Source organism: Falco cherrug, chromosome Z, assembly GCF_023634085.1.
Source record: "Falco cherrug isolate bFalChe1 chromosome Z, bFalChe1.pri, whole genome shotgun sequence".
NCBI classification, from domain to species: Eukaryota; Metazoa; Chordata; class Aves; order Falconiformes; family Falconidae; genus Falco; species Falco cherrug.
In genome coordinates this window covers 57,581,965-57,594,426 of record NC_073720.1, presented here as the reverse complement: position 1 = coordinate 57,594,426, position 12,462 = coordinate 57,581,965, and the positions used below count along the sequence as shown (strand labels likewise).

At 39.1% G+C, this 12,462-nt stretch overlaps 1 long non-coding RNA gene across 3 annotated transcripts in view; it reads left to right on the top strand.

Moving 5' to 3' along the window:
* The window catches only part of LOC129734778 (uncharacterized), a 55,725-nt gene that overhangs the window by 13,668 nt on the left and 29,595 nt on the right, over window positions 1–12,462 (top strand). The gene's annotated exons all lie outside the window — the stretch shown is intronic.

Genomic DNA, 12,462 nt, shown 5'->3' with positions numbered 1-12,462 from the left:
ATACATAGATATTATATGTATATATAATACTAAACTTTTGAACAAAATATGTATATATTAAATAAACACACATATAAATATACATAAAACCTAACTGAATTGCATATGATATTTCCCGCAGCATTTTTATTTACTTACAAGGCGGTACCAATTTATTACTTTATACGTTATGAGTTCTCAGTTATTTAATCCCATTTTTTTTCTCTCTAAGTTTTATCTCCCTTTCTTCCTCAAGAGTGTAGAAGCCCCTGATGTGTAGACTGAGATGAAAAAGGAAGCATTTTATGATATTGGCTGTCAGACAGCAGGTACTTCATTAGCTGTCCATCGTCTACAGCACTGTTAGTCAATTACTAGGGCAATTATTTGAACTTTAGCAAGCATGTCCCTTGTGAGTTAAGTGGTCACTTCTCTCTGGCATTTTTACTCAACACAGAGCAGTCCTTCAGCCTGGGTATGTTCACAGAGATCTGTGAGCTTTGCTGAAAAAAAGGATGTTTTACCCTACCTGAGGTTAACGCCTCTGTCTGTACTCTCCCACTGACACACTTTTCATTTCTGTCCCATTTGACTCTCCTGGAACAGAAGAAAAAGAGATGAAAGGGAGAAGTCAACAGTTTCGACGAGATTGCAAACATCTTTCCACGCTGATATATAGCAGAAATGAGAGTCTCTCTCTTTCTTTCACTTCCTGGACGAGAGCTTATCTGAATAATGTGGAAACACCAGTGTGGTGAAGGGTGGTTTCGTGCAATGCAAGAGTTTGCATTTGGAAATTTAATCTGATATTGAAAACACATGTTATCTTAGAGTAAGATCATGGGGTTTTTTTCATCTTAAGCTTACGAAAATTATTCTTACTTAAATCTGTGGGGCTTGAGAAAACTTTTGAAATGTGCTGTGCTGTAACAGCAGTAGAACTTTGGCAGGGTTCATACCAGCGTGTGTAAAGAAGCCCCAAGATGCTGTAAACTTGACTTCTCAGTAGGAGTAATCTTTGGTCTAACTATAAATTGGGTTAAAAAAATATGGGTAACTAAGAATTCTTCAGCATATTTAACAAAAATAATTCCATAGTTTTTTTATGTTTTTCTCATAGAGTTTGATGTTGCTTTCTAAATGTAGAAGGTAAAAGTAAAGGACAGGTGGCCTTACTTTGAAAAGAAGATGAAATGTTATTTTAAAACAGTGTATCTTTCAGGGTAAAAACTCAATCAGATCAGTAGCTGTAGGTTCAGCAGAGAAAACGGTCTTTCCTTATGAAATAAAAAAGTATATTTTGTGCTGACTAGGGAGTAGTAAGAATGAAGAAAAATTCCTCTAGTTTATGATCTAGTCTTGGCAGAGGTAGAATACACATGTTCTATACTGTGAAATATTGATTAAAACTATGAAATAAAACTGTTATTTGGATGAAAACTGTTATAGAAGCACTATAACAACTAGTTAAAGAAATTTTTCCTAGAAATAGACTTTATTATTATTTTCATATATACTCAGTGTTGCAAAATCAAATATTCCTCATCTAAAGAAGATACTTGGATCTTACTTTACAAGCTGTGCTACTATGTCTATGCTGTCTTACATGAGCAGGGCTTTCTCTGTGTAAAATTAAACCACGAAAACTGTTAACTTATTACATAACTGATGCCTAAGAAATATACATTAATATGAGTGAGAGATGTGTTGTAAAGAACTACTTTTACCTGATTTAGAAAAAAAAAAATTACTTCTGTTTACTCAAACTAACCAAAAAGGGTCACGTTTACTTTTAGATTTGTTTGGGTAATGGAAATATAAGTGAAAATATGAGAAGTCTAATGGGGGGAGGGGGGAGAAGATATTAATCATTGGCTCTCTGAACACACAAAGAACAGGAAAGAAAATCGGGCAGATTATACACCAGGAAGAGGAAAGGGATGACGACATTAAAGCTGTGCCTGTGAGGACATCTCCTTTCTAGATATTGTTCATAAAATCTTTGAAACAGTTTTTACGGACAGAAACAAGAAATAATCAGAAAAAATAGTGGAAAGAAGTGATCTTTAGGCTAGGCCTATGTGATTAAAAATTAAATTTTTACGCTATTCATGCTATCAGAGCAAAACAATTGAACACTTATTTTGTTTTGAAGAATTCTGTGGAAGTCCCTGAGGAGGAATAAACCTGGTGTCTCAGCTCTGAAGTTAGGTATTCATAAATACCAAATTCTTCCAAAGAGAAACCATGGTTGGAGTTACTAACTAAAAGTGATGCCATGTGGTATCTGAATTAGCAGCTTTTGATCCTTGCTTATTGCAGAGGTAGGGAGCTTTTGATCCCTGCTTACTGCTTTGGGGTGGAGTCTTTCAGTGACGTGTTCGATTTTTTTTCTGCTTTGAATGTTGTACTAGCTCTGACAAAGACTACTACATCCATTATTTATGCTTGTTCCTAAATGTATGTTAAGATACCATGCAAAGTGAAGAATGATTCTTGCTTTGTTCTTTATAACCTTTTGTTTATTTACCACTACTGTCAATTATTTTATAGTATGATTGAAATTATTTTAAAATAGAAGTGTCCATTGATATATTTCTAGAAATTATTTAGTCATTGTTCACCATGTTTTGAGCATATACGTAGAACTAATTCACCATAAAAAAAAGGAAGAACAAGATGTAGAATTTCCCCAAGAATATAACAATCACCTTATTAGTTAACATTTATATCCCCATAAAGCTCAGTTCTGAAACAGCATTGTGTTCTACAGAGCTTACGAAATCCACAAGCATACTTAACGTAAGAACTTCGTGCTGCATAAAATTAAATAGTGGCAGGCAGTAATGCTAAGTGCTCTGAGCATTTTGTTGTTTCTTTTTCTATGTATCCATATATGTTTAGTAATGAGAAAAAATGAGCTAAATGATGAAAACTCCTGAAACTTACTTCAGAGGTTGGTCTGCAACCCATAAAGGTACTGAATTAAGGTTAAGATCTAGTCAGTAAACTATTTTTCCTCATGAAAGGAAACTGAATAAAATCCTAACACACACACATACAAAAAAAGTATCGGTCTTTCCTGTGTCTGAAAACTCTGTTAAATCTGACAAAGCCAGTCTCTTTTAAGTATTAGAATAAAGTTAAACAAATCCAAGCTATGCATTGTATGAAATGCCATTCTCCCTGACTCACATTTCTGTTATATATTTGGATACAATGATTTAACTGAGGACATTTGGTGAGCTTTATTGCTACTACACATGTATTTCATTGGGGATAAAATTACATTACATCCTTTAAACCAATCTAACAGCAGCAATTTCCAGCAGCAGCAATCTGTTAGATGAGCTCAGGTATTGTAATTTTCTCTTGCTTTATATAATCTTCTAGGGTATATCCTTTGTTTCTTAATCTGCACAGTCAGCCGTTTTTATCTCTTGCTGGTAGACTGTGGAAGAGCAACTGTCTCTCCTGGACAAACAACAGGAGTTTAGGGAAGGCACTAAACATTTTTAGTTTGGTCAACTCTGGAAAGAAGAGACACCTGTTTACATGACATGGTGAATGGAAGAGATGGATTACATAAATTATTTGCTGTCTAAGATACAGAGTAACTCATGAGACCAGTACAGTCCTCCCTGTCCCATTTTAGAGGAAAAGATACATTCATGTTACCTTCTGTAATTTCCTAGGTTTGTCAAATATTGTGAATTCATTTATTTTGTTTTGAATCTTTGTTTTGAACCTTTGACCCAGCATGTAAATGTTTCCGATAGAGTAGGTTTCTTAGTGTAGTTGTCCTTATTTTGCCAGAGGATATGCATCGTGTTGTTCCTTAGCATGGGTGTAAGCAGGAACAATTCCTGTGCTCAACAGTCCCAAACCTCAGCTCTTGTGTAAGCCACCCACAAGACACTGTTTCATCCACAGGAAAGTGAACCTCGCATATATGCCTTTGATCTCACATATATCACTGTAGTTGGTAGTTAGGAGGAAAATCTGTCATGCCAGATCTGACAGCCCAAGAGAGTTGAAGTTGCTGCAGCTCCACGTTTTAATTCTACAGAGAAGGTAGAATGGACTGCATTACTCAGGTACATGGCATGGCTAGACAGGTCTACTGACCAGCAAAATATTTACACACAACTAACCTTTTTAATCACCTTATTCCTCTACTTTCCCACTCTCGTTCCTCTGAAATCACTTCAATCCACCCCTTTCTCCGTGGTTCCACTCTACACATCCCATAAGTTTTCTTGTCCTAAAATGCTCTTCCTCTGCATGGCATACTGTGTCCTATTTCCCTTAGGCAGTGACCATTCAGTCTGAAAGGTGCTCTGGAGTTGAGTCATCTTGAAGGGTTTCAAACCATGACAATGCAGCTCGGGGTCTCCTGGGACGGCTTTGGGAGGGGCTAAGACAGGGTGTCCTTTCTGAGTCCTTACTTTGGGTTCCCACTTTTATTTGTGCCTCTGAGCTCTTCTGGGCTTGTGAAGATGGACATTTGATGGGCTGATGAGTCCTGTGATGGGCCTGGAGTAGGCAAGGCAAAGTGTTCTTGGGCTTCCACACCCACTGTTCTTTCTTCCACACCTGCTGTTTCTCTGCTCCTCTGCCGGTGTGCACATGAGCTTATATCACATAACCTAATGTTACCATGCTTACAGGTACAGCTAGACAGGACCACACCATCCCCTTCTCTTGCACAACACTTGAAGACATTTGTTTCACCTCCTTGTAGAGCTCTTCTCCCAGAGCAGAAGACTTAGTACTGCTGTCAGCTACCTTCAAAGGAGGCTTGCAGGTCTATGTGGCTCCGTATGTGCTAAGCCTTACAGTCCCACTCCCCAGGAAGGGAACTGCAGCACCAAAGGTGGTGTAGGTTTCAAGATAACTGTACACTGCAGGACAACATTGTACCACTTGTGTATACTATAGGGCCCCTTGGGCTCCATTCCCACCTCACCATTCCAGCCTTCCCACAGCAGGGGTTGCTGACCAGCTGCATTTTGACAAAAAATTCATAAAATTGGAAAAATTTCATGTCACTGCATGTCAGCCAAGGGTAACTACGCCAGGATTAAAGGAACTTTGTTGCAAGCTGTATTCCCCTGGCATAAAATCTGCAGTCTCTCCCTTTGTCACTGAGCCTGCCTTCCTCCCTCATTCCTCAGCTAGATGATCCATCAGGCAGAATCTCAAACACCAAGAAAGAAAGAAGTTGAGAAGTCCACAAATTTATATCTATACTTATCTATGGTTATATGTGTATATACGGAAAGTGAATTTTTCAGCTCAGAATAAAAACAAAAAATCCTGAGGGATGACAGTATAGTTGGCACTTCTGGTTTCAAAATAGAAAATGTTTCTTACACAATGGAACTCTGGAAGAAAGTAAGACATTTCTCACAAGAAACTCCAGATCATGTTATAATGTTTGATATTTTTTTCTGATTTCTGCATTGTGTGTATTATTATTTATACGATAATGCCAACAAAGTGACAGTGAGCAGAACATTCAAAACAGGAAAAAGAAGTACCATTTTGGAAACAATGGCAATTTCAACATTAGCAAAATGCTTCATCTTGTTATTTAAGTTCTTGTTTTTACTGAAAAGTTATCATTACTGTTGCTGTTTCCATTTCTCAATGCACACACACACACACAAAAAAAAAGCTTGCCAGACACTTCTGTTTGTCACAAGAAAGATCCAATTAACTGAAAAAGTTAGTGCATGTGTTCCTTGACTTTGACAATCTGTTACATTTTGAATTTAGAAAATCAAAAAGAAAAAAGATAACACACAAGTTTCACTCCTGGTAGTTCTAGCTGTTATTTCAGTTACATGAATATTCATTTTCCAGAGAACGGGATTTTAAAAGCTTTCATCTAAGAGAAAGATAGTGAAAAAGATTTAATGACAAATAATTACAGTTCTTTTTAAGGGCCTTTTAAAACAAACCTCCCTTTGCTGTTGCTCCTCTGAGGGCTTACTGTTTTAAAGCTAAGTGTTTCTGACTGCAGTAATACCAGCATGTGATAATCAAGAAAGACTAAAATAGTCTCAGGCCACATTTATTCCATTTCCATTTAGGAAGAGACATAATAAAGGCTAGAGGTACTCCTTGGATATATCATTCTATATTTTATTCTGACCATGTTGGAGAAACAACGGTTTAAATATGACAGTTTTTCACTGCTGCCACAGTAGCCAAGGACCTAAATTTTGTAGACATGAAATCTATCTTGGCATGGATTCGGGTATATTTGGTTAAGTGCTGTACTTCACTTTTCTGGAACATGACTTCATTTTTGAGGCAGGCTATGAAATAGTTCTGAACATCAAACTCAGGGATAGGGGTTTTGTTGAGCCATCTTCTGAATTAGAAAAAAGAAAATCATACACATTGTAAAAATAGAAAAGAGGACAATGAAGTCAGTGGGACTTTGTGGACAGCCTGATCAGTGCTCTTTGTACCCACAAATCAGTCCAGCTATAATCCTGCTCTTTTGTGCTCTAAGGTCTTAGAGTATTTTGCTACTCAAGGTGACAGCATCGCTTGGAATGTTATCCCTAAAACTACGCATTATACAGGAATAAAGCATAGTAATAGGGGATCTAAAATGGCATGAAATGGCCTTTATTATTTATGGCTGTTATGCCCATATTGTAGTGATGTCAGTGGGTGCTACTGAAACCTTTCTGTCCTCTTCATAGACTTCATGCAGGAGATGAATGAAGATGGAAGCAAAAAATGCCAAAGAATATTGAAGCAGACACTAGCATTTCTACCACTGTTGTGAAGCTGTCCTAAAGAAAGCCTAATGTATGTTTTCAGTCTTGTTTTATTTCTTCCTCACTATTTCTGTTTTTTATGCAAAGTCTTCCTAATTTAGAATGAAAGAATTATGGAAGGAGGGATGGGTGCTACCTGGCTAGCAAAGGTATTCACAGTAAAGTTTGCTCTTGCAAGTTTTTTCATAGGCCTGTAATATAGTCTATAAGCAGCTCCAGATGTTATTCCCCATCTAAAAGAAGGGCAGGAGGGAGGATTCAGGAAACTACAGGCCTGTCAGCCCGGCCTTCGCCCAGTGCCAGGAGCAGATATCCTGAGCACCATCACACGGCAGGTACAGGATAACCGGGGGATCAGGCCCAGCCAGCATGGGGTTATGAAAGGTAGGTCCTGCTTGACAAGCCTGATCTTCTATGACAGGATGACCCACGTAGTAGATGAGGGAAAGGCTGTGGATGTTGTCTACCTGGACCTTAGCAAAGCCTTTGACGCCATCTCCCACAGCATCCTCCTGGAGAAACTGGCTGCTCGTGGCTTAGACAGGTGTGCTCTGTGCTGGGTGAAAGGCAAGCTGGCTGGCCAAGCCCAAAGAGAAGAGTGACAGTGAATGGAGTTACATCCAGCTGGTGACCAGTCACCAGTGGTGTTCCCCAGGGCTCAGTAATGGGGTCAGTCCTGTTTAATATCTTTATTAATGATCTGGGCAAGGGGATCAAGCACACCCTCAGTGAGTTTCTAGACAACACCAAGTTGAGGGTGATTATTGATCCGCTTGAGGGAAGGAATGCTCTGCAGGGGCATCTGGACAGGCTGGACTGATGGGCCAAGGCCAATTGTATCAGATTCAACAAGGAGAAGTGCCGTGTCCTGCGCTTGGGTCACAACAACCCCACGCAGCGCTACAGGCTGGGGCAGAGCGGCTGGAAAGGGCCTGGTGGGAAAGGGCCTGGGGGTGCTGGTTGACAGTGGCTGAACATGAGCCAGCACTGTGCCCAGGTGGTCAAGAAGGCCAGTAGCATCCTGGCCTGTATCAGAAGTAGTGTGGCCAGCAGGGCTAGGGAAGTGATTGTCCTCCTTGTTCTTGGCCCCAATGAAGCTGCACCTCAAACATCATGTTCAGTTTTGGGCTCCTCACTTCAAGAGGAATGTAGAGGTTCTGGAACATGCCCAGAGAAGGGCAATGAAGCTGGTGAAGGGTCTGGAGAACAAGCCTCATGAGGAACGGCTAAAGGAACAGGGTTTTTTTAGTCTGGAGGATAGTCAGGGGGAACCTTATTGCTTTCTACAACTACCTGGAAGGAGGCTTCAGGTAGGTGGGGGTTGGTCTCTTCTCCCAGAAAACAAGCAGCAGGATGAGAGGAAACATCCTCAAGTTACACCAGGGAAGGTTTAGATTGGATATTAGGGAAAATTTCTTCATGGAAAGGGTGGTGAAGCATTGGAACAGGCTGCCCAGGAAGGTGGTGGAACCACCATCCCTGGAGGTGTTTATAAAACACATAGATGTGGTGCTCAGGGACATGGTTTAGTGATGGACTTGGCAGTCCTGGGTTAACAGTTGGACTTGATGATCTCAAAGGTCTTTTCCAACTTAAATAATTCTATTATTGTATTCTGGATTGCAGCTTCCAGATGGATCACTGGAAAACAGGTAAATCTGCCACCTATCAGGCCAATTATTAAAGTGTCTTATTTCTTGGGTGAGTCTTTTCTGCATTAATAGGCAGAAAACAGGCAAGCCCTTTGTCACGGTCCACTCAGTGGACTCATGATGGTTCATTTAATATGATCTTGAAGTGCAAAAATCAAGGCAACCACACCAAGGAGTTATGCTTTGATCAAACAGTGCAACTGTTTTATTTTTTGCCCATAAAGCGGCGTGCGATAGTAGAGTAACAAGAAGGGAAAAAAAAGGTAAAGTAAAAAGAAAAAAAAAATATAAAAGAGGATTATAGCTACCACCACAAGTCCAAGGCATCCCTATGGTCCCAGCTGCAGGCAGTGTCCCACCTGTCCTTCCGATCATTGTGATCCTTGGTGGGGAAGATCTCCAAAGTTCAGTTGCTAAGGACCCATCTTTTATGCCAAGCGACACACCTTGTTCCTTCTCTGGCCCATGGATTGTTGCCAGTCTCCACCTTCTCGAGCAAGGTTACCACACATGTCCAAAGAGGAGTGCCTGAGGCGTGGTTTGCCTTAGAGGTGGGTAGCTCCAGACTGGGAGGTGTGTTTTTGTATTGGAATGATATTATAATGAAGAAAGTTCACCTGAAGTTCAAGTTTTTCTGGTTTGTTGCTACGACAGTGGTTGTGATCCATCTTCTGGACAGTGGCTATGCAGCTTTATCATAGCTGTTCCTTTCAGTCCGAGGTAGCAGGGAACAGCATAGTACTCCTCGTACTGTGCAGTTCTTCTTCCCAGGGTGTAGTTGTTCCTTTCAGTCCCAGGTAGCAGGGAATGGCATAGTACTCCTCATACCATGCAGTTCTTTTTCCCAGGGTCTTTGTGTCTTGGTGTCCATGAGGACCACATTCCATCTCCAGGTCTCTGTTGGCAATGTTGAGACAATATCGTTCTCTTTGGACCAACCCTTACACGCTTCTCATGTATATGTGTTTTAAACCAAAGTAGCAATGCTCCTTTGCTATACAGAAACCAAATCATATTAAGTATCAGTCCATCCAATGGAGTAGGTTCTTCATAATGTATCAGGATGGGAAGAACATACTGCCTGTGAAGCTCAAACAATTTTAGATGGGGCAAAGGTCCTAGATGTTTACCCCATTTGGGAATGCTCAAATCAGAGCTGTTAGCATCTAAGTCATTTTTTGCATCAAAATTTGAATGGATAGGTAAAGCAGTAAAGGCATTTGTATGCTTCTTGTAGGCTTTCATTCAACCTGGCAGACATTTACATTATTTTACTTTAATGCTCTTCTATTTTTAGGTCCATATATGGTGTGCATTGTGGCTGTGCTTATGATATGTAAGTGGGATAGTTTTAGATTTTACCAGATGTTTTTAGAAAAAAAATGAAACAATAACTTTGGCAAGGGAGATTATGTTTTCACAAATCCCCACAAACAATTATGAGATGAAACCAACATAATAAACCCCACTGTGTTAGACGGACTTCTACTTCCTTGACTGTAATATATGTGTTCTACTATTTATCCCTTGTTATGCTGGGCAGAAGACCCATGACCATACACCTCAGTGAAACTGCTTTCTAAACTATTTAATTATGGGTAGTATTTTTTTCTGAGGTTTGCTTGAAGACATTTGAAGCACTTGCAGTACTTTGGGAATCCACTAAAATCTTACTGTTGATCTCAGTGATGCTGGATAAGTCTTGAATAATGTCTTTTAAAGAAGTGACGTTATGGTGAGCTTACAAATTTACTTGTGACTTACGCAATGTAATAGCAGTACCGCCAGAAACTAGCAATTACTCATTATTTAACCCTGAAACCAAAGTCTACTTCAACATACATGTTCTTCATTAGCATTTTTTACTTAACATTTTAATGTTTAAAATTTTTTTTGAAACACGCCTTCCCATTTAAAGAGCAGTATACCTGGGAGAAAATCTCTAGTGCAAGGTTCTGCCTTTGTTGTTGAGCAGGTTTTGGAAAAAGCACATGAAATACAAGTGCTGTGAAGGATTTTATCAAGCATAGAAGGATTCATGTCATCTCAGATTAGTATTATGACTATTTGAATATTGCAGGATCCTGACCTCTTCTCAAGGCATTAGCTCATAAACTCTGAATTCCTCAGTAGTTTAGAATATCAACACATTTTTACTTGTATTCATAGCTGAAGATAAATAAATGAGAAATACTGGTCCTGTGGAAGAGGTTCTTCTTGTTTATGAGCTATTCAGACAAACAACATCATGGTAAGGAGATGTTAAGAATTTTTTTTTAAAACAGTTGTATATTGGGAAAAAAGTATTTTAGTTACTTCATAGCTTCTACAAAAAAATAGAGAACAAAAATTTAATTTGGAGATAATACAAAACTATTATGAAAGCTTATTAAGCACAAAGGATAAAAGAACTAGTGAAGCTTTAAAAATGGTAATTAAAATAGCTGGTGTGTGTCTAATGCATTTCCTCAGTGTCTTCTAGGACCGGATCATGATAATGTAAGTTTAACTTTTTCTTCCATTTTATTGAAATTATTACTGCTAAAACTCCTGTCTCAATAGTCTGTTAATATCCTTATATGATAGCTGTACTTGGAGCACAAAAGCAGCAGTATGTTGTCTACAGAAAATTCAGTGTTTGAATGTAAATAACTGAACCATCAGCTTTAGTGTTCTGCCTAAAGAGAAGGTAATGCATAAAACATGAACTGACACGAACAAACACTGTCTCTGTAGCATATCATGTACGTTTTAAAATCAGCATAGTAAATTACTTACAGAGGAAGCAGTGCTTCCCTGTGAATGCTGTCTATCACAGTGCTTCCAGATTTTGTGGTTTGTGTGACAGGATGCTACCAAAGGTTGAGGGTCTGTTGAGCCTTATACCCTAACTAGTATGGTGCGAAACTCCAAAACTGCTCAAGAACATTTGGATGACTGAAAACGCAAATCATAGAATTCCGATTTTTTAAAATTATACCCTACAAAAATACTCAAGGTTTTGACAAACAGTGCAGAGTGATATTTGTTACAGTGTGTGCATGGTAATCTGATTCACAAATTCTAAAATTTGAGTTAAACCTATACTGTCCCATAAAGACTTCACCATCTTGGTTTTCTCTTTTCCAAAACTGACTGCATGCTTGCTAATAGGCTCTGCATTTTGCAGTCTAGCTGTGGTGTATTACACTTGCTAATATGCAAAAAATGCATTCTGAAGGAGTGTGTTTTCCAAGGTTTCCTTTAGGCCTTTGGGCACTTTCCCACACAACCCAGCTGTGCTGGTCTTCCAGTTTGTTCTATCCTTGCTGCAATGATCATGTCTATACAGCCATTTTAGTCTGCTTTGTACATCTAGAAGTGACAATTATTTGTAAATAAGGTGATTCCTTTTACTTTGTGATCTTCTCCTGGCCCATCAAGGGATACAAGTTGCTACATGTCCTTCTAAAGGCCGTCCAGCTCTTTGATACTTTCAGTCTGCTTATCTGTTTAGAGATGTGGGGTTCTAGCAAAATCCAGTGTGTGCAGGAATGCAAGGGAGATTGTAATTGGCAGACACTTTCACTTGCATGACTGTTAATTTGCTTTCTCATTCTTCTTTAAAAAAACCTCCAAACCTTTACACCAGCCTTTGAGGTGCTATAATTCCATTCTGCCACCACAGCTTGGACTTGTCATTTTAAAATACTTTGCATATAATTGATCTCTTCTATTTTTCTAAGGTTATCAGGAAGACTTGCAGCAATTTATTGTGAACACAGAAAGCAGAAGAAGAGATTATTAATGACTATTATATTACTTGCCACGTAGGGGAGGCTTAACATATGATAAAGCATCAAGCTAGGGAATACAAGTGCAGTACCTGGTTCCATGCCAGGATAAAGCTCACAATAAGTTGCTTAGAGACATGTCTCTGAAGAACTAGCCTGGGAGAATCTGATCATGTTCCCAGCTGCTTTATCCACATGGGCATTCCCAGTTACCACAGTGAAAGATGCTCTTTCCATTAACACCCTACCAGGGAATTC